Source organism: Loxodonta africana, unplaced genomic scaffold, assembly GCF_030014295.1.
Source record: "Loxodonta africana isolate mLoxAfr1 unplaced genomic scaffold, mLoxAfr1.hap2 scaffold_76, whole genome shotgun sequence".
NCBI classification, from domain to species: domain Eukaryota; kingdom Metazoa; phylum Chordata; class Mammalia; order Proboscidea; family Elephantidae; genus Loxodonta; species Loxodonta africana.
Window position 1 is genome coordinate 441,811 of NW_026975495.1, and position 24,966 is coordinate 466,776.

General features: G+C 47.8%; 3 long non-coding RNA genes across 14 annotated transcripts in view; 2 read left to right on the plus strand and 1 right to left on the minus strand.

The window, feature by feature from the left end:
- LOC135230106 (uncharacterized) overlaps positions 1–14,019 on the plus strand; it is a 53,643-nt gene extending 39,624 nt beyond the window's left edge. The window contains exons 2-4 of one of the 2 annotated variants that reach the window (XR_010320757.1): positions 3,838–3,985; positions 4,240–4,341; positions 11,052–14,019. This is a non-coding gene — a long non-coding RNA (uncharacterized LOC135230106). Of the gene's footprint in view, positions 1–521; positions 3,986–4,239; positions 4,342–11,051 lie in introns of those variants that run through there. The other variant, XR_010320755.1, reaches the window with a different exon arrangement.
- Positions 1–24,966, plus strand: part of LOC135230104 (uncharacterized) — a 617,741-nt gene that overhangs the window by 208,003 nt on the left and 384,772 nt on the right. The gene's annotated exons all lie outside the window — the stretch shown is intronic.
- The window catches only part of LOC135230107 (uncharacterized), a 495,299-nt gene that overhangs the window by 16,366 nt on the left and 453,967 nt on the right, over positions 1–24,966 (minus strand). The gene's annotated exons all lie outside the window — the stretch shown is intronic.

The window sequence follows — 24,966 nt, forward strand, 5'->3', positions numbered from 1 at the left end:
CATTAGTCTTTTCTCATGATAAATTTTTTTTGTTTTTTTTTAATGAGGGCATTAAATTACTTTATAATATTCTGTGTGCATGTAGTATATGTTTTTTAACAATTTGAACTATAGTTGCAATAATAAATGTGCATGTTTCTAGTAATCTTCAATGTATACTTACATCTTTTTAACATACATCTCTGCCATTAAATCTCTTTGTTTAATTATTGTTTAACACTCTTTACGCCTAAGAGATGGTCTCAGAAGCAGCCCTGATCAGTTTTTCTCCCTCTTACTCATGAAGCCCCTTAATGTATCCCAAGGTATCAACTACGAAGCATTTTACGTCCTTATCATTTGTTTATTTTTCATTCAGTCAGTATATTCCATGGGCCAGAAATAGTCTATGTTATGCAGATACAGTGGTGAAAGGTACACACTGTCCCTGTCGTCATGAAGGGGACAACCCAGTGCAGGTGGGAGGAGCACTGGGGAAATGCAGCTGAGAGCAAGGACAGACAATCCTCCAGGAACCACACTGGACTTCAGAGAGGCTTGTTGGCTGCTGTTCACCTGGCAGGCTTCTAGATACCAGAGTACCCTTGGGCTTGGTGCCTGCTCCTCTCTCTATTGACACCCTCCCTGTAGGATGCCTCAGTGAGTTTACTGCTGTCTATTTGTAGCTAAGGACGTGAGGTTTATACCTCCATCCATTCAAACTCCTCCTGGGTCCAGACTCATATATTGAAATGTCAGCCTAACTCTCTGTATTGACCTCTTTATGCATTATAATGATACATTCCTCATATGGCCATCATGAAAAGCAAACATGAAAGGGAAAGCACAGGAGTGCCTGGCACCAGTGTAGGTACTCAATGAACATTAGCTGTTGGTATTATTCTTGACATCCCCATGTGGGGTGAAGTTTTATTACCTGACATCTCCATGTGAATATCTAACACCCACACCATGTTATCTAGGCTATGAAACAATTCTTGGTTCCAACCACCATTCCATTCTTATCGATGAATTTCTCAAGGCTTCAGTGATGGGATTGTGTGTTTTTCCACACAATGGACGTGATTAGGAATGGTTGGCTAGGTCCTACACAATAAATTGCTCCAGCATTCCTATGGATGACCATTGAGACAAGTTTCAGCCAACGAATGTAGCAAAGAATTGGAACCACTCTCAGGTGTTCATGCGAGTACTCTCAATCCAGAGTATCTGGTAAGTCGACTGTTAGGGATTGAATTGTGTCCCTCCAAAATGTATGTGGAAATCCTAACCCCGGTACCTGTAAATCTGACCTTGTTAGGAAAGAGGGGGCCTGCTTTTATTATGTGAATGAGGTCATACCAATGTAGGGTGGGTCCTAAGCCTAACTCTTCTTAGTTATAAAAGGAGCAGAACACACACAGACACAAACAGGTGAAAAGGAAGACAGACAAAGAAGACAGATGCTTCTAGAAGGCCAGAAACACAAATGATTGCTGGCATCTACTAGAAGCTGAGGTAGACAAGGAAGGACCTCCCACTACAGCCATGCCCTGAATTCGAACGACTACCTGCTAAACCGTGAGAAAGTAAATTTCTGTTCTTTAAAGCCATCTAGTTGTGACATTTTTTGTTATGGAGGGACTAGGTAACTAACACACATAACCGTGCTTATAAGTTCAGCCCAGTGCAGAATAATTTTCTTCCCTCCTTGGTCTAGCCCACCCGAACCTGCTCTTTCCCTATCAGTGTCCTTTGCTTTCACCTAAGAGTTATGACAGAGTCAGCTCGATGGTGATGCATTGAAATTTCAATTTATTTTATATTTATGATTATTATTAATTCCAGTATTTTCTACAGTTTTCAATGGAGACAGTCTTATAATCTATGAATAGCATTTATACTTTTTGTTTTTTTGTACTAGCTTACACTTCCAGTGTTAAATGTTTAATAAAAGTAATGATAGAAGCACCCTTATTTTATTGTTTATTAATTTTAAAGAGAATGTCCCACACGTCACCATGAACTATCATGCTAGTTGTAGTTTTCCACGTTCGGGAACTCCTTTTCTGTTCCATGTTTGCTCCTAGCCCTTATCTCTCCGTGTGATTGGATTTTATCAACCTGCTTTGCCCCCATCTCTTGAGGTGAGGATATGTCTTCTCTTCTTTCACCTATGCATGTGGTGAATGAAATTACTAAATCTTTAATGTTCACTCAAATTTGTATGCCTACAATCAACCGCCTTGATCATGGCATGTTACGTGGTTTATACTTTGCTGGATTTCCTTTGCTTGGCGTCTTACGTAGGGTTTTGCATCTCAGTTACTGAGTGTGCTTGTCCTCTAACTCTTCTTCTACTATCCTTCTCTAGTTTGTTATCAATTTTAAACTAGCCTTAAGGATCAAGTTAGGGGAATATCTCATGATTTTCTAATCTCTGTTGACTACGTACAAGATTAAAATGACTGTTTCTTGCATGTTTGCTGGAACCTGACTGGAAACGATCTAGGTCTGCCGTTTTCTTTGTAGGGAGATGTTGAACTACTGACCCACTTTATTTAGTGGTTAAAGGCATCTTCTGGTGCTAATTTACTTAGAAAAAATTCTGATGCATGTTCTAGGGTGCTCGAATCTCATCTTTAAATATTGATTATCAGGGCTTGTAGCCTCATGCAAGCCAATTCATCAATCCCAGATTTCCCCAAAGTCAGGCTCTGCAACTCTTCCCGGTACCAAATTCCCTCATTTAAGACTTATTTGCAAAGAAAGAGACAACAGTATGCTATCTACGCAGTTGTGTATCCGCAGCCTTCTTGAGTCCATATTGTGAGGATACAGTCTTCTAATACTTTTTTTGTAATTGTTCTTTTTCTTATTTTTTTTTTTCCTTTTTTCACTGCCAATACACCCCCTCCCCCAATCTAGTAGTTTTAAAGTTGTGCGTTTCAGGTTCAAGTCTGTAATCCAGCTGGGCTTCTGTTTGTGCTGCATGTGTGCATCAAAAGAACGTGCTTCTAGAAGTAGAAAGCAGGCAGTGAGACTGTTGGGTGGTTGGCGGGGTAGGGGGAGGGGAGCTGCTGCTCAGAGAGGGCGCCCGAGGGAGGCACGAGATGCCGGGCTGCCCACCGCAAGCCCGCAGACTCCAAGGAGGTGGAACCTGCGTGCGCCATGAGCCTTTTGAGACAGGCCCAAGCCCGCCCAGCCGGGTGCTTGCAAGTTCCACCAGGACTAGGGGAAGCCTAAGGCCAAGGAGGGCAAGGTCTAGGGTCTGGACCTGAGAACTGGTTCTGCCACTTGTGATCGCAGAGCTTATGCTGGAAAGGAGGGCAGGAAGCATATCACAATGTGTGTCCGGAGGATGACCCAGAAGGGCGGGAGTTGTGGTCACCCAGGGACTCTGGGTCTGCATATGGAGGCCCCCAGGGTGCAATTCCAGGAGCAGAAGGCAAAGCCACAGAGGCCAAAGTGCACCTCGCCAATGCTTCCCAGGGGCATTGCCCCAAATATGGGGAGCAGTCCCTACTCTGGGCTAGGGACTTTGTTTCCTCCATTGTCATCACTGACTGTGAGCAGACTCTAGTCTATGCAGACTAATGAGGAGTTATCAAAATGAGCTCCAAACTCCGGATTTGAGTTAAGGATCATAAACTAACATAGAGAAATACGACTTTAGCAATAAGTGACTGTTTGAAGCCCAAGTTGCCTTAAAACACAGAATTTCAGTCTTTCAGCTCCTCTGCTAACGTAATAACTAAGAACAGAATCTCACTGGAGCTCAAAGATGTGGGGCACTGGGAATACTCCTGGGTCTGTCTGCTCACGGCTGATTGCCTGATTCCCAGTTTTATTATACAGCTTAAATACAGACCAGAAGAGGAGTTTGGGGCTTGACATCTGACATCTTAACACCAGTTCCTGTTTCTTGAGGAAGGAAGAGGTAAAATAAATCAGCGTTTACTGTGTCCTTCTCCATCCCCGGAAGTCCTTGTGAAGACCCTCTCAGGTAAGGACTGACGGGGAGTGGCTTGGTTTACTATTCGACTTTGTCCTTCAGTCACTTTGTTTATGTCCTGCATGTAAACTATTATGCATTGACAGAAGCATTCTAATTCTTATGCAGAATGACTAGACCTCCTGCAGAATGACTATATTGTGCCTCCCTTGGGCACCCCTGTCTGCGCAGCACCCTCCGCCCCCAACTGCCCAACTGCCTCTCTCCTGGCATTCTGCTTCTAGAAGTATGTTCTTTTGATGCAGAGATGCAACACACACAGAAATCCCAGCTGGATTACAGACTTGAACCCGAAGACCTTATGCAGAATGACTATTTATGAACCACTAAACTCAGTACTAAAGCAGGTACTTACCCCTCAGAAGGCCCTGGGGGAGGTTGATACATGCATTCCCCAGTGCTCCTGCTGCTCTAGAAGTGCCTGAAATGCCTCTCTGGGAAAGGCCTTCAGAGTAGTAGGCTCATGGCCCACGTGGGAATTCAGGCCTATTTTTCTGTTAGAACATCTCATTTCGCTCTGAAAATGTTATTATCCAGTTTATTCACCAGACATGAGTACAGACATCTCATATTTTCAAAATTAATCCCATTCTCTAATACTAATTTGCCACCAAGAGTATATTCCAAAGTGTTTCCAATAGGCTAGAAAGTCTTTCCAAAGAGGGGAGTCCTGCGCCGTGTTGTGCAGTGACAGCAGGGTTGGCATAATATGTTTACCCAGATACCTACCACTTTTTAAAAATTTTTTATTGTGTTTTACTTGAAACTTTACAGAGCAAATTACTTTCTTGTTCAGCCATTTATACACAATTGTTTTGTGACATTGGTGGCAATATTCATGATGTGTCAGTATTCTCTTCTATGCTCCAGTTCCCCGTTTCCATCTGCCATGATTCCTGTTCCATCCTGCCCTCTTTTCTGTGCTTTTGGGCAGGTTTTGCACTTTTGGTCTCATACACACGATTGAACTAAGAAACACTTTCTTCACGTGTGTTACTGTTTGTTTTATAGACCTGTCTAATCTTTGGCTGAAGGGCGAACTTCAGAAGGTACTTTCGACTTTGTTGCTTTCCATAATTCCTGAAATTCCAAGTCTACCACCTGAAGAACTTCCTTTAGTGTTTCATTTAGAACAAGTCTGGTGGCGATGAATTCTCTTAAGCGTCCTTCACCTGAGAATGTCAATATTTTTCCTTTACTCATGAAGGAAATAACAGCCTATAGAACACTGGGTTAATGTTTCTTTTCTTTTAGTGTTGAAAAAATGTTGTTTTCACAGCCTTTTGGCCTCCATGGCTTCTGATGATGAATACGGAGTCATTCCAATTGTTTTTCCTGTGTGAAATGAGTTGTTTTCTCTCTAGCTTCTTTGAAGATACTTTCTTGGTCCTTGTTATTCCACAATTGACAGTGAGGCATTTGGGCGTAAAATTATGTGAGTTTAACTTGTTGGAGTTTGCAGAGCTTCTTGAATCTGTAAGTTTATGTCTTTCAACAAATTGGGAAAGTGTTGAGCCAGTATTTCTTCAGATACTTTTTTCTACACCACATATTTTCTCTACACCTTATGGAATTCCAATAAATAAATGTTAGATATTTTTGGATTTTTTTGAGGCTCTGTTCATTTTTTTTTCAGATTGGATATTTTCAGTTGAACTATTTTCATCTCATTGATCCTTTTGTCTGTCAACAGCATTCCGCTGTAGAGCTGATCAAGTGAATTATTTATCTCTATTTTTCTATTTTTCCTGTCTAAAATTTTCATTTGTGAATGGTTTCTATGTATTTTTCTATTTTTCTAAGGTGTGCCTGTTATTTCTTTGAGCGTGGTTAAAGTAGCTTTTTAAAGTTTTTGTCTATGATTCCAAGACTTACAGAAAATGTTGATGTTGTTTGTTTTAGGAATCACTTGACCCAGTTATGTTCAGGCTGCAGGTTCTTTCCCACCTTCTGTATGCTGTGGCTCAGATGTCGGTTCAGATTTTGAAGACTTTGCGGTGATATTTGGATGTAATCTATGGGAGTGTCACTCAGTCTGGGACCTTGTTGGTGTTCTAACCCATAATGCAGTTCTCAAAGGATTGATCTACTTCTTAGGGTCAGAGCAAAGCATATGCAACTATGGGAGGTGGGGGGGTATGAAAAACAACTTTATGGTATCCCTCTTTTGAGCCGCCTGTTCTCTGTCTCTCTGAGGCTCTCTGATGTCTGAGCAGCTACCTTCCTGGTCCACTGGCAAGAATGTAGGGGCTTTAATCTCTTCATTCTGCCGTGCAATTAAGTGACTGGGTCTGCCTATGAGGCCAAATAACGGTAAGATGGAGAAAATGTAACAGAGATTCCTCTATATTATTTGGTCCTTATATACTTAGGTCAGAGAGAAGGCACACTGTTTCTGGTGATACTTCGAAACAGGTATGGAGAAAAAGGCATTAACAGGTCGATAGCTGCATACTAGGTGTTACGGATTAAATTCTGTCTTCCCAAAATGTATATATCAGCTTGACTAGGCTATGCTTCCCACTATTGTGCGATTATCCACCATTTTGTCAGCTGGTGTGATTTTCCAATGTATTGTAAATCCTACCTCTATGATGTTAATGAGCGAGGATTTGAAGCAGTTATGTTAAGGAGGCAGGGCTCAATCTACAAGATTAAGTTGTGTTTTAAGTCAATCTCTTTTGAGATATAAAAGAGAAAAGAGCAGAGAGACAGGGGGACCTCAGTACCACCAAGAAAGAAGTGTCAGGAGCAGTGCATCCTTTGGACCTAGGATCCCTGTGCTGAGAACCTTCTTGTCCAGGGGAAGATTGGTGACAAAGACCTTCCCCTAAGAGTGACAGAGAAAAAAAGCCTTCCCCTGGAATTGGCACCCTGAATTTGGACTTATAGAGCCTCCTGGACTGTGAGGGAATAATTTTTTTTGTTAAAGTCATCCGTTTGTGGTATTTCTGTTACAGGAGCACTAGATGTCTAAGACACTAGGTACCAGGAGATGTACATTTCCCAGTTCTTTCACTCCCAGGGACACTATGACTAAGTAGCCAATGCCATAAATCCATGCGAGCAGACTATTCTGATTACTGCTTTGACTCTACTGTCTGTTATGGTAACCACACCCACCTTGTCTTTGTTGATTGAGTGCCACCACTTGGCTGCTACCACCATGGGCTCCAGTCAACTGCATTGTAGTTAGGTGTCTTAATTCAGTTAGGGCAGTTCTCACTGTGGACTCTTACTTACATAAAATAGCAACCACAGAAGTCTTCAGTAAAGCTGGGGCTTGCTTCCCAAATTTGTACCTCACCGCTATGGTAAAAAGAAAGCCCCCTGGGCACTCCGTGTGTGGGTCTGTGGGTCCAGCCTAATAAATCCATTCTAACCTGCCAATTTCCCTCAGCCTTTGGTTACCTTCTCCTACATTATACAATGGCAGATCTGCCATTTCCACTTGATTTATTGTAGGCCACCACTTAATCCATGCTTCAGTAAACCAACCAAATAAACTATGAGATCCTTTTCTAACCTCTCAAGCTGAAACACTGAATGAAGAATCCATGCTTCCTGGGCCTATATCAATAAACTCAGACTAATCCACCTTTATGTTGCTTGCACCATTATCCCACACCCGGAATAGCCATTCCCACACATATTCACCAGGTTTCTGTATGTATATATTACAAAAATCAAGCAGTTCTTTTGGAGTTTAGCATACCTTCTCCTGGGTCACACTTTATAGTTCACCTTTTGGGGCTTGTTGGGACTGAAGCCTAGGTATAGGTCTAGAAGCAAAAATGGGCAGTGGCAGTGGGATGTTCAGCCGTGTCTTATAAGGCATCTGCCTAAGGTGATGCCCCAGGCAATGCCCCAGACACCACCCCAGGAGACAACTCAAACAAGACACTTCAGGCACAGCTGGGGTAATCTCATCAGATGGAGGTGGAAGGGATAATTGTTTTACTGGGAAGGGTGCCTTAGCAGGCAAAATTAGAGAATCTCTTCAGATGGTAGTAAAAGATCTGGTTCTGTTAGGAAGAGCGATTCAACAGAAATTGGAGGTTCATTGTCCCCCGCTTTCTGACTGTCTGCCCATATGTCCTCATCCCAAGTTTCAGGATCCCATTTCTTCCCAATCAATGCCCTCACTCTAACTTCAGACACCATTTGAGGTTGGATATTCAACTGGCGCTTTAATTCAGTCACTCTAATGATAAGAATCTGAGTTTATTTTTGGCAGCATTAGCCTTGTTACTATAAGAAATATGGTTTTCTTTCTGGGCACAAGTGGCAGCTTTCAGATCTTGTATGTGGTGCTTGAGCTTTGAGTCCATTTCTTTCATTCACCAGTGTGGCTAGCAAAAGCAGGACCAAACAAGCAGCTTCCTTATTATTCTTATGCTGACAAAATTATAGAAAAGTATCAAATATATAATCAGACAGAGCCTTGTCTCTCACAAATATTTGATCCAGTGGTAGTAGTATTTTGTATATTTCTATTGTCACCTCCACCATGGATTAACAATAGCCTGTTTACTCCTGGAGACAGTTATCAGTGCCTTTAAGATTAGCCAGACTTGAGAATCAATTCAGAAAACTCATCCTTAAGATTTGGTTCCTCTAGAACCAGTGTAGGTACCAAATGTCTTAGCCTGGGATCTCTAGAGGTGCAAAACTAGTGAAGAGAACATATATATATATATATATACACACACACACATATATATGAGTGTGTGTGTATATATATGTGTGTTTCTGTGTGTGTGTGTGTATGGAAACCCTAGTCGCATAATGGTTAATAGCTATAGCTGCTAACCAAAAGGTTAGCAGTTCGAATCCACCAGGCGCTCCTTGGGAACTCTGTGGGGCAGTTCTACTCTGTCCTGTAGGGTCACTATGAGTTGGAACCGACTCGACGGCAATGGGTATATATATATATATACATACACACACACACACACACACATACATATATATACGCATACATATGTTAGTTGTGGCTGTTAGATGCCATCGATCCTGTGTAAAACAGAATGAAACACCGCCTGATCCTGAACCATCCTCACAATCATTGCTATGTTTGAGCCCATTCTTGCAGGCATTGTGTCAGTTCATGTTGTTGAGCACCTTCCTCTTTTTTTCTGACCCTCAGCTTCTCCAAGCATGATGAGCCTCTCCTGGGACAGGTCCCTCCTGAAAATATGTCCAAGGCACGTGAGACGAAGTCTCGCCATCCTTGCTTCTAAGGTGCATTCTTGGTGTACTTCTTCCAAGATGGATTTGTTTATTCTTCTGGCAGTCCATGGTATATTCAGTATTCTTTGCCAACACCATATTTTAAATGAATCAGTTCTTTAGTTTTCCGTATTCATTGTCTAACTTGCTCAAGCATGTGAGGTGATAGAAAATATCATGGCTTTGCTCAGGCACACCTTAGTCCTCAAAGTGACATCTTTCTTTCTCAACACTTTAAGGAGGTCTTTTGCAATAGATTTGCCCAATGCAATACATTGTTTGAATTCTTGACTGCTGCTTCTGTGGGCATTGATTATGGATTCAAGTTAAATGAAATGCTTGATGACTTCAGTATTTTCTCTGTTTATCATGGTGTTGCTTACTGGTCCAGTTGTGAGAATTTTTGTTTTCTTTATGTTGAGGTGTAATCCATACTGAAGGCTGTAGTGGTTGCTGTTCATCAGTAACTGCTTCAAGTCCTCTTTACTTTCAGCAAGCAAGGTCGTATCAGCTGCATATCATAGGTTGTTAGTGAATCTTTCTCCAAAACTAATGCCATGTTCTTCTTACAAACCAGCTTCTCAGATTATTTGCTCAGCATACAGATTGAGTAAGTATGGTGAAAGGATACCACCATGACACATAACTTTCTGATTTTAAACCACACGGTATCCCCTTGCCCTACTCAAATGACTGCCTCTTGGTCTATGTACATATTCCGCATGAATACAGTTAAGTGTTCTGGGATTCCCATTCTTTGCTAAGCTATCCATAATTTGTCATGAGCCGCACAGTTGAGTGTGCTTGTATAGGAAACAGAAATAGGTAAACATCTTACTGATATTCTCTACTTTCAGCCAAGATCCATCAGACATCAGAAATAATATCCCATGTTCCATGTCTTCCTCTGAATCTAGCTTGAATTTTTGGTAGTTCCCTGTCTGTGCACTGCTGCAACTGTTTTTAAATTATATTCAGCAAAATTTTTCTTGCGTCTGATGTTAATGACATTGCTTGATAATTTCCGTATTGCGTTGGACCACCTCTCTTTGAATGGGCACACATATAGATCTCTTTCAGTCATTTGGTCAGGTAGCTGTCTTCCAAATATATTGGAATAGACAAGTGAGCGCCTTCAGCACTGCGTCCGTGTGTTGAAACATCTCATTTGGTACACCATCAATTCCTGGAGCCGTGTTTTTTGCCAATGCCTTCAGTGCAGCTTGGAGTTCTTCCTTCAGTACCATCAGCTCTTGATCCTATGCTACCTCCTGATATGGTTGAACGTTGACCAATTCTTTTTGGTGTATTGAGTCTGTGTATTCCTTCCGTCTTCTTTTGATGTTTCCTGTGTTGTTCGATATTTTGCCCATAGAATCGTTCAGTATTGCACCTAGAGGCTTGAATATTTCCTTCAGTTCTTTCAGCTTGAGAAATGCCAGGTGTTTTCTTCCCTTTTGGTTTTCTAACTCCAGATCTGTTCACATTATATTATCATACTTTGTCTTCTCCAGCTTCCCTTTCAGGTATTCTATTGAGCTCTTTTACTTTATTTTTCCTTCCATTCTCTTTAGCTACTGTACATTCAAGAGCAAGATTCAGAGTCTCTTGTGACATCCTCTTTGGTGTTTGCTTTCTTTCCTGTCTTTCTAATGACTTTTTGTTTTTTTCATATATGATGTCCTTGCTATCATCCCACAACTAATCTGGTCTTCGATCATTAGTGTGCAGTGCATCAAATCTATTCTTGAGATGGTCTCTAAATTCAGGTTTGATATACTCAAGGGCATACTTTGACTCATGGACTTGTTTTAATTTTCTTCAGCTTCAACTTGAACGTGAATATGAGCAACTGATCGTCTGTTCTGCAGTCAGCCCCTGGCCTGATTCTGACTCATGATATTGACCTTCTCCATCATCACCTTCCACAAATTTGATTCCTGTCTATTCTGCCTGGAATGGTTCATAAGTATAGTCACCGTTTATGTTCCTGATGAAAGGTATGTGCAATGAATAAGTCACTGGTCTTGCCAAATTCTATCATGTAAGCTTCATTGTCATTTCTATCATCAATACCTTATTTTCCAACTGCTGATTTGTCTGCTTTGTTTTCAACTTCGCATTCTAAATGATTGATCAATGCATCACGTTTGATCAGTTTCAAACTGTATAACTTGGTAAAAACCTTCAACTTGTTCATCTTTCACATTCATGATTTGTGTGTAAATTTGAATAATAGTCTTATTAACTGGTCGTCCTGGTAGGCCTGTGGATATTATCCTATTGCTTGTAGTGTTGTACTTCAGAAAAGATCTTGATATGTTCTTTTTATCGATGAATATGATGCCGTTCTCTTTAGTATCTCAATCCTGGCATAGTAGAACATATCATTGTCTAGTTTAAAATGTCCAAAACCAAGCTATTTCAGCTCACTAATGCCTTGGATTACTGACCTTTATGCATTCCATTTCATTTTTGATGACTTCCAATTTCCCTAGATTCATACTTCCTTCATTCCACATTCTGATTATTAAAGGATATTTGCATCAGTTTCTTCTCATTATGAGTTATGCCCCATCAGGAAATGTCATTAAAGTGGGATCTACTTTGAGGAGGTAGCTCTTCCCCACTCGTATTTTGAGTGCCTTCCAACCTAAGGGGTTATCCTCTGTCATTCAATCAGACAGTGTTCCAGTGCTATTTGTAAGATTTCACTGGCCAGTTTTTTTTAGAAATAGATCACTAGGTCCTTTTTCCTAGTCTGTCTAAATCCAGAGCTCCACTCAAACCTGTCTACCATGGGTGAACCTGGTGGTATTTGAAATACCGGTGGCATAGCTTCTAACATCACAGCAACATGCAAGCCACCACACTACAACAAACTGACAGAAGAGTGGTGGGAGTTAAAAATGAGAAGAACCAAAAAGAGTGCTTCTTCCATGTCTGCTGATTTAGAGGAACCATGAAAAATTGTCAAGTGAAGAGTGATTCAGAGAAAAACATGGGTAGAGTGTGACCTAATTTCCATAAAAACAAACAAATGAATGTCCTTACGTGTGTCCCGGCAAAAAGCAGTGTGTAAAAGGGTACATGTGTATCTTTGGACACTGGACACTTCAGGGGAGCTGGTACAATATACTTATGTGGGGCTGGCTCTTATTATAACTTCTGTATACAAATCTCTATTGTTAAATGTGTTATAAGAATGTAAAACCTTTTAAAGTTAATAACATCATACGTGTATGTGTGTGTATTTGAAACTTTTTTTCTGTTTTGACTATTTTATATATGTGTTTTTTAGTTATCTAGTGTGGCTATAGCAGAGATACCACAAGTGGATGGCTTTAACAAACAGAAGCTTATTCTCTCACAGTTTAAGAAGCAAGAAGTTTGAAGTCAGGGCACCAGCTCTAGGAGAAAGCTTTCTCTGTTTGTGGCTCTGGGGGAAGGCCCTTGTCATCTATCTTCCCCTGGCCTAGGAAATTCTCAGCGTGTGGACACTGGGTCAAAAAGACGTGCTCCACTCCAGGCACTTCTTCCTTGGTGGTATGAGGTCCCTCTCATTTCTGCTCACTTTTCTCTTTGTATGTCAAAAGAGACTGACTCAAGACTCACCCTAATCCTGTAGATTGTGTCCTCCCTCATTAACCTAACTGCCTCTAATCCTGCCTCATTAACATCACAGAGGTTGGAATTTACAACACATAAGTAATCACATCAGATCACAAAATGCAGGACAACCACACAATACTGGGAATCAGGGTCTGGCCAGGTTGACACATATTTTGGGGGACACTATTCAATCCATAACAATAGAGAAAACACTGTCTTCAATGCCAGATTCAGAGACTTTTATCCATCTGTGAAGGGCAAACACAGAAATTGAACAAAATTCAGACCAGCGAATTATTGCTTGCTCTTGTAACTAATGACTTCTTCTGGTCTCTATGCCTGGAAATGGCCAAAAAGAATTCTGTGAGGATTAATTCAGTTATTGCTCAAACATCTACTGCATTTACATGTCTACAGATAAGGAAGAATGCTGGACACCATGTGTGATTCATTAAGTAACACGGGGACCATTAGACTATTGTTCTCCTTCTCTGATATGCCACTATCACCTTCTCCCCTTGTTGCTCTCCTGAAAAACCCACGCTTGTATATTCTAGGCTTTTATCCAGGATTGAATTTGCAAGAAGTTAAAGATATATCTTTGAAAGATAAAGAAGACTTTGGCCACATTGTCTTTAGACAGTTGAACTTCCCAGCCAACCTCTGTGCAGGATGGGAATTCACAATCCCTCCTACTCAGTACCTCTGAGCAGGACGGGATTTCTGTTTCATTGTCAGGAGAAGGCGGAATTCAGCCTTCTTCAGAAAACTTACTTTCCTTTGCCTCAAACTGTCCCTCTCAGGATCTGTCACGGTCACTCTGAGAAATTCACATGGGCAGCCTGTATGGAAGTGCCCATCCTAGAGGCCCTGCCCTCCCTTCCTTGCTCCACAGGGCTTCCTCTGACACTTGGGGTCACATCTCCCAGGGAGTACACACCTCTGGCACTTCCAGGGATTCCCAGGCCCTGGGATACTGTGGATTGGACTTGGAACTCAATCTGTTTCTTCCCATCCTCACCTTTGATTATCTGTGTTCTGTCTTCACCAGATTTAGGAGGCCTTGTCTTCTCTTTGCTCGTTTCATCTCAGTCAGGCTTTTCCATTCCAACTCTCTGATCTCAGAACAGATCAGGTTAGACCACAGAGAAGACAAAGACCAAGCAAACATCACTGATCTGTGCAGAAGCTGCTGGGAATGGATTCGATTCTCATTGGTTTAGGGTTTTATGCCCACTGCTCACTGGCAGGCAGGTTCCCCCCAGAGTCTGGCTTCTGTCTGGTACCTTGTACTACAAAGAACTCAGTGACCAGCCCACCTTCACAATCACACCTCCCTTAGAGCTATCTGTCCAGAGGCTCTTTCTCAGACTTCCATGTCCCACTGAAATCCCTTTTCTCTTTCCTTACAAACATTATGTTCGTTCTCAGGGCCCTGAGACCTCATCTGCAGATGAGTCTTGTCCTCTTCTCTCCTTGGCAGGGGGAGCTTTTGAGTGGACCCCATGTCTTCGGACAGCTATCCTGGGCCTTCTTCCACCTTGGTGCTCTAGGGCTGGATCTCTCCATGTAATAGAGGGAGCGTGGAAGGGGCACAAGGCTAAAAGGATGGATCTTCCAGGAGAGGTGGGTTTAAGAAGCCTGAATGAAATTCTTCCCTGAAGGGTGCATATTTTCAGTCCAGACATCCTCCTTCTCTCAGCCTAAGAGGCCTAGCACGTCTTCAGATGCTTCTCCTTTGACCTTCAGGCCATGCCTGCACCCTCTGCAGCCCGGTCTCCCACATGTGTAGCAGCACCAGTAGGTGTGGCACTCTCTTCAGCCCTTGTCTCCTCCTCCAGATGCTCCTGGAGGTGCCTGGCTCTTCTTGCCAGGACACCAGGATGCTGACCAGGGACTCAGTGTTGGTTAAAGGATGTCGGCCAGTGACCACGTGTCCTCATTTCCTTTGAAGGATTTCGCTCCTTGCCTGGGCAGAAGACAGCCAAGGTCAGCCTGAGCCTAAACACCTAGTGACCTGTGACACTGCAGCTAGTGATAGATGTAGATTTCCACGCTCAGGTATCCGCAGGTGGCGGATTGAGAGTGGTCGGAGGAGAAGTGTAACTAGAGATTACACACTCACGAGGGCACGGGTCAAAGGTCTCGAAAAATAGCTGAGGTCGTGGAGCCCTAGCGGAGCCAGTCTAGGGCACAGGCCTCCGTCCTGTACTTGGCAAATAGGTGGCACCATCTGCAGAGTATGCCGCCATCCGCAGACTCTGGACTGCTGGGGCCCTGGACGCCCGGATTTCGGCCTTGTCTTTGGAGAAGTGACGCGCATGCAGTGTGCCACCGGGGGCTGTGGCCCAGCAGAAGCAAAATCTTGAAAATGCGGGCTTCGTTTGACTTTGCCTGTGTTCTCCTTTGGCTGAGTGCCATCCTGTGTTTCCTAGCAGGAGAAGCATTCCTGGAGAGAGGCGGATTCCATGTGTGCCGGCAAAGTGTGTGCTGAGATGATGAGTCGCTGGAGACCAGGGTGGACTCTTCAGACCCAGGATGGGCCTCTGGCAGGTATGTGTCAATGTTTTCTGCCCATGGCACTCAGCCGGGTATTTGAATACAATGTTATCAGCGGAATTAGTAGTCTCCGGAGAGGCTGCCCCGTGTCAACAAGCTTCACCCGGCCAGGGTTCACCCGTGATGTAGCTCCCCAATCAATCACTACTCCCTAGTCCTTCCAGATAGACTACCAGATCTTCTCTGCCCTTGGGCAACCAGTACAGCCAGAGGCCTTCCCCCTTTGCTCTTTCGTCTCTAGACACTCTGTCAGGCACTCCAAGCTGTGAAGCGCCTGGGGGGGAGAAGGAAGAGATTTCAGAGAATGAACACATACAGAGAGAGAGAGAGACAGAGAGAGAGGCAGGAGATGCTGAGTGGGGATGTCTTGCGTACTGATATCCTGAGGAAAGTGGGAAAATTGGACCCTGGCCTGCTGTGCCAATGCCCTGAAGCAGTCCGCACCAGGGGCTCCCTTGTGCCTGCGTAGCCTTTCCCAGGGTGTGCTCAAATCCTGTGGCCACTAGGTGTCCTGGGTCACAATGGAGGGCCCTGTGTCATCTGCCTGGCGGGCTGGATCTCTGCCATTGGCTGAGCCTTGTCACCAGGCCCATCATAAGCTGCGCCTACTCTTCCGGTGGGGAGACTGTCTCCATGGTGATGGCAAAGAAGCCTTAGTCCCGCCCACCTGGCCTTCACTTCACCTACCCGGCCTGCTGACCCTCACTCAGACCTCTGTGTTGATCAAAATGAATGTCGGCCAGTGGCCAGGTGTCAGCATCTGGGATAAAGGATTCGGGACCTTGCCTGAGGCAGAAGGCAGCCTAGGTCTGCGGGTCCCTGGAAGTCTAGTGAGTTGTGACGCTGCTGCCAGTGACAAATGGTGACTCCCACACTCACATATCCCCTGGTGGCAGAATGATAGCGATGGGTGGAGAAACATGGCTCCTGAGCACACGTTGAATGGGGCACCGGCCGAAGGCCAGGGCCAGGAGTGGACGTCGTGGAGCTGAATGGCGAGCCAGTGAAGGGCCCAAGGATTTCTCCTGTATGTGGCAAACAGGTCATCCGTGTCCCCACGTCCATAAACCATTGGACTGCCGGGGCCCAGGCTGCCAGGATTTCGGCCTTGCCTTCGGAGCCCGGCCACATACGCAGCCTTGCACCGGGGGCGGGGACATGTAGACAGCAAAAATTTGGAAAATGGCAGTGTCTCCTCGATTTCCCCGGCATCGGCCTATTTGAGCGGCATGCTTTGTTTCCTAGTAGGATAAGGCACTGACGGAGAAAGGCAGGATTATGTGTGCAGGAAAGGTGTGTGCTGAGAGGGTGACGACGTTGAGACCAGGTTGGGATCTTTAGTCCCAGGAAAGGCCCCTGGCAGGTGTGGGTGAATGTTCTCTGCCCATCCGAGTTGGCGGGGGGAGGTTTTCAGCAAACAAAGCAGCAGCGGGATTATTCGTCGCCGGAGAGGTTGCATCTGCCCACAAGCTCCACCTGGCCAGGGACCGCCCCTACTGTATTGCCCATGTCAATCAACAGAAGCTAAGACCTTCCAGAGAGACTACCTGCTATTGTCTACCCACGGGGAAGCGGTCCAGCCAGAAGCCTCCGCCGTTTCATCTCCAGGCTCTCTGTCAGGCCCCTCATACTTGTGATGCGTCTCAGGGGTAGAAGGAAGAGATTCCTCTGAATGAACACATCCAGAGAGGGGCCATAGATGCTGAGGAAGGGCACCTTGCCTACTGACATCCTAGCGTAAGTGGTAAAGAGGTACCTGCCTGCTGTCCCAGTGTGTCGAACGTGTCCGCATCAGGGATTGGCTACTGTGAAGTTATTCCCTGGTGCCCTCGATTTTGTGGCCAAAGACACAAGGGCCTGTTGTGTGTCCATGGGTACCATGGAGGGCTCTGCAGAACTGGCCGGTTAGGCTGGACTTCTCCTATTGGCTCAGTGTTTGTGACCCGTCCCCGTCAGAAGTTCCGGCCAGCCTTCCGGTGGCTGTCTCCATGGTGATTGGGGAAGAAGCCTTAGGCCCCGCACTCAGCCTTCACCTGGCCTACGTGGCCTCTTTACCCTCATCTGGACCGCCGTGTGGATGAAAGAAAGGATGTCGGCCAGTGACCACGTGTCCTCATTTCCTTTGAAGGATTTTGCTCCTTGCCCGGGCAGAAGACAGCCAAGGTCAGCCTGAGCCTAAACACCTAGTGACCTGTGACACTGCAGCTAGTGATAGATGTAGATTTCCACGCTCAGGTATCCGCAGGTGGCGGATTGAGAGTGGTCGGAGGAGAAGTGTAACTAGAGATCACACACTCACGAGGGCACGGGTCAAAGGTCTCGGAAAATAGCTGAGGTCGTGGAGCCCTAGCGGAGCCAGTCTAGGGCACAGGCCTCCGTCCTGTGCTTGGCAAATAGGTGGCACCATCTGCAGAGTATGCCGCCATCCGCAGACTCTGGACTGCTGGGGCCCTGGACGCCCGGATTTCGGCCTTGTCTTTGGAGAAGTGACGCGCATGCAGTGTGCCACCGGGGGCTGTGGCCCAGCAGAAGCAAAATCTTGAAAATGCGGGCTTCATTTGACTTTGCCTGTGTTCTCCTTTGGCTGAGTGCCATCCTGTGTTTCCTAGCAGGAGAAGCATTCCTGGAGAGAGGCGGATTCCATGTGTGCCGGCAAAGTGTGTCCTGAGATGATGAGTCGCTGGAGACCAGGGTGGACTCTTCAGACCCAGGATAGGCCTCTGGCAGGTATGTGTCAATGTTTTCTGCCCATGGCACTCAGCCGGGTATTTGAATACAATGTTATCAGCGGAATTAGTAGTCTCCGGAGAGGCTGCCCCGTGTCAACAAGCTTCACCCGGCCAGGGTTCACCCGTGATGTAGCTCCCCAATCAATCACTACTCCCTAGTCCTTCCAGATAGACTACCAGATCTTCTCTGCCCTTGGGCAACCAGTACAGCCAGAGGCCTTCCCCCTTTGCTCTTTCGTCTCTAGACACTCTGTCAGGCACTCCAAGCTGTGAAGCGCCTGGGGGGGAGAAGGAAGAGATTTCAGAGAATGAACACATACAGAGAGAGAGAGAGACAGAGAGAGAGGCAGGAGATGCTGAGTGGGGATGTCTTGCGTACTGATATCCTGAGGAAAGTGGGAAAATTGGACCCTGGCCTGCTGTGCCAATGCCCTGAAGCAGTCCGCACCAGGGGCTCCCTTGTGCCTGCGTAGCCTTTCCCAGGGTGTGCTCAAATCCTGTGGCCACTAGGTGTCCTGGGTCACAATGGAGGGCCCTGTGTCATCTGCCTGGCGGGCTGGATCTCTGCCATTGGCTGAGCCTTGTCACCAGGCCCATCATAAGCTGCGCCTACTCTTCCGGTGGGGAGACTGTCTCCATGGTGATGGCAAAGAAGCCTTAGTCCCGCCCACCTGGCCTTCACTTCACCTACCCGGCCTGCTGACCCTCACTCAGACCTCTGTGTTGATCAAAATGAATGTCGGCCAGTGGCCAGGTGTCAGCATCTGGGATAAAGGATTCGGGACCTTGCCTGAGGCAGAAGGCAGCCTAGGTCTGCGGGTCCCTGGAAGTCTAGTGAGTTGTGACGCTGCTGCCAGTGACAAATGGTGACTCCCACACTCACATATCCCCTGGTGGCAGAATGATAGCGATGGGTGGAGAAACATGGCTCCTGAGCACACGTTGAATGGGGCACCGGCCGAAGGCCAGGGCCAGGAGTGGACGTCGTGGAGCTGAATGGCGAGCCAGTGAAGGGCCCAAGGATTTCTCCTGTATGTGGCAAACAGGTCATCCGTGTCCCCACGTCCATAAACCATTGGACTGCCGGGGCCCAGGCTGCCAGGATTTCGGCCTTGCCTTCGGAGCCCGGCCACATACGCAGCCTTGCACCGGGGGCGGGGACATGTAGACAGCAAAAATTTGGAAAATGGCAGTGTCTCCTCGATTTCCCCGGCATCGGCCTATTTGAGCGGCATGCTTTGTTTCCTAGTAGGATAAGGCACTGACGGAGAAAGGCAGGATTATGTGTGCAGGAAAGGTGTGTGCTGAGAGGGTGACGACGTTGAGACCAGGTTGGGATCTTTAGTCCCAGGAAAGGCCCCTGGCAGGTGTGGGTGAATGTTCTCTGCCCATCCGAGTTGGCGGGGGGAGGTTTTCAGCAAACAAAGCAGCAGCGGGATTATTCGTCGCCGGAGAGGTTGCATCTGCCCACAAGCTCCACCTGGCCAGGGACCGCCCCTACTGTATTGCCCATGTCAATCAACAGAAGCTAAGACCTTCCAGAGAGACTACCTGCTATTGTCTACCCACGGGGAAGCGGTCCAGCCAGAAGCCTCCGCCGTTTCATCTCCAGGCTCTCTGTCAGGCCCCTCATACTTGTGATGCGTCTCAGGGGTAGAAGGAAGAGATTCCTCTGAATGAACACATCCAGAGAGGGGCCATAGATGCTGAGGAAGGGCACCTTGCCTACTGACATCCTAGCGTAAGTGGTAAAGAGGTACCTGCCTGCTGTCCCAGTGTGTCGAACGTGTCCGCATCAGGGATTGGCTACTGTGAAGTTATTCCCTGGTGCCCTCGATTTTGTGGCCAAAGACACAAGGGCCTGTTGTGTGTCCATGGGTACCATGGAGGGCTCTGCAGAACTGGCCGGTTAGGCTGGACTTCTCCTATTGGCTCAGTGTTTGTGACCCGTCCCCGTCAGAAGTTCCGGCCAGCCTTCCGGTGGCTGTCTCCATGGTGATTGGGGAAGAAGCCTTAGGCCCCGCACTCAGCCTTCACCTGGCCTACGTGGCCTCTTTACCCTCATCTGGACCGCCGTGTGGATGAAAGAAAGGATGTCGGCCAGTGACCACGTGTCCTCATTTCCTTTGAAGGATTTCGCTCCTTGCCCGGGCAGAAGACAGCCAAGGTCAGCCTGAGCCTAAACACCTAGTGACCTGTGACACTGCAGCTAGTGATAGATGTAGATTTCCACGCTCAGGTATCCGCAGGTGGCGGATTGAGAGTGGTCGGAGGAGAAGTGTAACTAGAGATCACACACTCACGAGGGCACGGGTCAAAGGTCTCGGAAAATAGCTGAGGTCGTGGAGCCCTAGCGGAGCCAGTCTAGGGCACAGGCCTCCGTCCTGTGCTTGGCAAATAGGTGGCACCATCTGCAGAGTATGCCGCCATCCGCAGACTCTGGACTGCTGGGGCCCTGGACGCCCGGATTTCGGCCTTGTCTTTGGAGAAGTGACGCGCATGCAGTGTGCCACCGGGGGCTGTGGCCCAGCAGAAGCAAAATCTTGAAAATGCGGGCTTCATTTGACTTTGCCTGTGTTCTCCTTTGGCTGAGTGCCATCCTGTGTTTCCTAGCAGGAGAAGCATTCCTGGAGAGAGGCGGATTCCATGTGTGCCGGCAAAGTGTGTCCTGAGATGATGAGTCGCTGGAGACCAGGGTGGACTCTTCAGACCCAGGATAGGCCTCTGGCAGGTATGTGTCAATGTTTTCTGCCCATGGCACTCAGCCGGGTATTTGAATACAATGTTATCAGCGGAATTAGTAGTCTCCGGAGTGTCAACAAGCTTCACCCGGCCAGGGTTCACCCGTGATGTAGCTCCCCAATCAGTCACTACTCCCTAGTCCTTCCAGATAGACTACCAGATCTTCTCTGCCCTTGGGCAACCAGTACAGCCAGAGGCCTTCCCCCTTTGCTCTTTCGTCTCTAGACACTCTGTCAGGCACTCCAAGCTGTGAAGCGCCTGGGGGGGAGAAGGAAGAGATTTCAGAGAATGAACACATACAGAGAGAGAGAGAGACAGAGAGAGAGGCAGGAGATGCTGAGTGGGGATGTCTTGCGTACTGATATCCTGAGGAAAGTGGGAAAATTGGACCCTGGCCTGCTGTGCCAATGCCCTGAAGCAGTCCGCACCAGGGGCTCCCTTGTGCCTGCGTAGCCTTTCCCAGGGTGTGCTCAAATCCTGTGGCCACTAGGTGTCCTGGGTCACAATGGAGGGCCCTGTGTCATCTGCCTGGCGGGCTGGATCTCTGCCATTGGCTGAGCCTTGTCACCAGGCCCATCATAAGCTGCGCCTACTCTTCCGGTGGGGAGACTGTCTCCATGGTGATGGCAAAGAAGCCTTAGTCCCGCCCACCTGGCCTTCACTTCACCTACCCGGCCTGCTGACCCTCACTCAGACCTCTGTGTTGATCAAAATGAATGTCGGCCAGTGGCCAGGTGTCAGCATCTGGGATAAAGGATTCGGGACCTTGCCTGAGGCAGAAGGCAGCCTAGGTCTGCGGGTCCCTGGAAGTCTAGTGAGTTGTGACGCTGCTGCCAGTGACAAATGGTGACTCCCACACTCACATATCCCCTGGTGGCAGAATGATAGCGATGGGTGGAGAAACATGGCTCCTGAGCACACGTTGAATGGGGCACCGGCCGAAGGCCAGGGCCAGGAGTGGACGTCGTGGAGCTGAATGGCGAGCCAGTGAAGGGCCCAAGGATTTCTCCTGTATGTGGCAAACAGGTCATCCGTGTCCCCACGTCCATAAACCATTGGACTGCCGGGGCCCAGGCTGCCAGGATTTTGGCCTTGCCTTCGGAGCCCGGCCACATACGCAGCCTTGCACCGGGGGCGGGGACATGTAGACAGCAAAAATTTGGAAAATGGCAGTGTCTCCTCGATTTCCCCGGCATCGGCCTATTTGAGCGGCATGCTTTGTTTCCTAGTAGGATAAGGCACTGACGGAGAAAGGCAGGATTATGTGTGCAGGAAAGGTGTGTGCTGAGAGGGTGACGACGTTGAGACCAGGTTGGGATCTTTAGTCCCAGGAAAGGCCCCTGGCAGGTGTGGGTGAATGTTCTCTGCCCATCCGAGTTGGCGGGGGGAGGTTTTCAGCAAACAAAGCAGCAGCGGGATTATTCGTCGCCGGAGAGGTTGCATCTGCCCACAAGCTCCACCTGGCCAGGGACCGCCCCTACTGTATTGCCCATGTCAATCAACAGAAGCTAAGACCTTCCAGAGAGACTACCTGCTATTGTCTACCCACGGGGAAGCGGTCCAGCCAGAAGCCTCCGCCGTTTCATCTCCAGGCTCTCTGTCAGGCCCCTCATACTTGTGATGCGTCTCAGGGGTAGAAGGAAGAGATTCCTCTGAATGAACACATCCAGAGAGGGGCCATAGATGCTGAGGAAGGGCACCTTGCCTACTGACATCCTAGCGTAAGTGGTAAAGAGGTACCTGCCTGCTGTCCCAGTGTGTCGAACGTGTCCGCATCAGGGATTGGCTACTGTGAAGTTATTCCCTGGTGCCCTCGATTTTGTGGCCAAAGACACAAGGGCCTGTTGTGTGTCCATGGGTACCATGGAGGGCTCTGCAGAACTGGCCGGTTAGGCTGGACTTCTCCTATTGGCTCAGTGTTTGTGACCCGTCCCCGTCAGAAGTTCCGGCCAGCCTTCCGGTGGCTGTCTCCATGGTGATTGGGGAAGAAGCCTTAGGCCCCGCACTCAGCCTTCACCTGGCCTACGTGGCCTCTTTACCCTCATCTGGACGGCCGTGTGGATGAAAGAAAGGATGTTGGCCAGTGACCACGTGTCCTCATTTCCTTTGAAGGATTTCGCTCCTTGCCCGGGCAGAAGACAGCCAAGGTCAGCCTGAGCCTAAACACCTAGTGACCTGTGACACTGCAGCTAGTGATAGATGTAGATTTCCACGCTCAGGTATCCGCAGGTGGCGGATTGAGAGTGGTCGGAGGAGAAGTGTAACTAGAGATCACACACTCACGAGGGCACGGGTCAAAGGTCTCGGAAAATAGCTGAGGTCGTGGAGCCCTAGCGGAGCCAGTCTAGGGCACAGGCCTCCGTCCTGTGCTTGGCAAATAGGTGGCACCATCTGCAGAGTATGCCGCCATCCGCAGACTCTGGACTGCTGGGGCCCTGGACGCCCGGATTTCGGCCTTGTCTTTGGAGAAGTGACGCGCATGCAGTGTGCCACCGGGGGCTGTGGCCCAGCAGAAGCAAAATCTTGAAAATGCGGGCTTCATTTGACTTTGCCTGTGTTCTCCTTTGGCTGAGTGCCATCCTGTGTTTCCTAGCAGGAGAAGCATTCCTGGAGAGAGGCGGATTCCATGTGTGCCGGCAAAGTGTGTCCTGAGATGATGAGTCGCTGGAGACCAGGGTGGACTCTTCAGACCCAGGATAGGCCTCTGGCAGGTATGTGTCAATGTTTTCTGCCCATGGCACTCAGCCGGGTATTTGAATACAATGTTATCAGCGGAATTAGTAGTCTCCGGAGTGTCAACAAGCTTCACCCGGCCAGGGTTCACCCGTGATGTAGCTCCCCAATCAGTCACTACTCCCTAGTCCTTCCAGATAGACTACCAGATCTTCTCTGCCCTTGGGCAACCAGTACAGCCAGAGGCCTTCCCCCTTTGCCCTTTCGTCTCTAGACACTCTGTCAGGCACTCCAAGCTGTGAAGCGCCTGGGGGGGAGAAGGAAGAGATTTCAGAGAATGAACACATACAGAGAGAGAGAGAGACAGAGAGAGAGGCAGGAGATGCTGAGTGGGGATGTCTTGCGTACTGATATCCTGAGGAAAGTGGGAAAATTGGACCCTGGCCTGCTGTGCCAATGCCCTGAAGCAGTCCGCACCAGGGGCTCCCTTGTGCCTGCCTAGCCTTTCCCAGGGTGTGCTCAAATCCTGTGGCCACTAGGTGTCCTGGGTCACAATGGAGGGCCCTGTGTCATCTGCCTGGTGGGCTGGATCTCTGCCATTGGCTGAGCCTTGTCACCAGGCCCATCATAAGCTGCGCCTACTCTTCCGGTGGGGAGACTGTCTCCATGGTGATGGCAAAGAAGCCTTAGTCCCGCCCACCTGGCCTTCACTTCACCTACCCGGCCTGCTGACCCTCACTCAGACCTCTGTGTTGATCAAAATGAATGTCGGCCAGTGGCCAGGTGTCAGCATCTGGGATAAAGGATTCGGGACCTTGCCTGAGGCAGAAGGCAGCCTAGGTCTGCGGGTCCCTGGAAGTCTAGTGAGTTGTGACGCTGCTGCCAGTGACAAATGGTGACTCCCACACTCACATATCCCCTGGTGGCAGAATGATAGCGATGGGTGGAGAAACATGGCTCCTGAGCACACGTTGAATGGGGCACCGGCCGAAGGCCAGGGCCAGGAGTGGACGTCGTGGAGCTGAATGGCGAGCCAGTGAAGGGCCCAAGGATTTCTCCTGTATGTGGCAAACAGGTCATCCGTGTCCCCACGTCCATAAACCATTGGACTGCCGGGGCCCAGGCTGCCAGGATTTCGGCCTTGCCTTCGGAGCCCGGCCACATACGCAGCCTTGCACCGGAGGCGGGGACATGTAGACAGCAAAAATTTGGAAAATGGCAGTGTCTCCTCGATTTCCCCGGCATCGGCCTATTTGAGCGGCATGCTTTGTTTCCTAGTAGGATAAGGCACTGACGGAGAAAGGCAGGATTATGTGTGCAGGAAAGGTGTGTGCTGAGAGGGTGACGACGTTGAGACCAGGTTGGGATCTTTAGTCCCAGGAAAGGCCCCTGGCAGGTGTGGGTGAATGTTCTCTGCCCATCCGA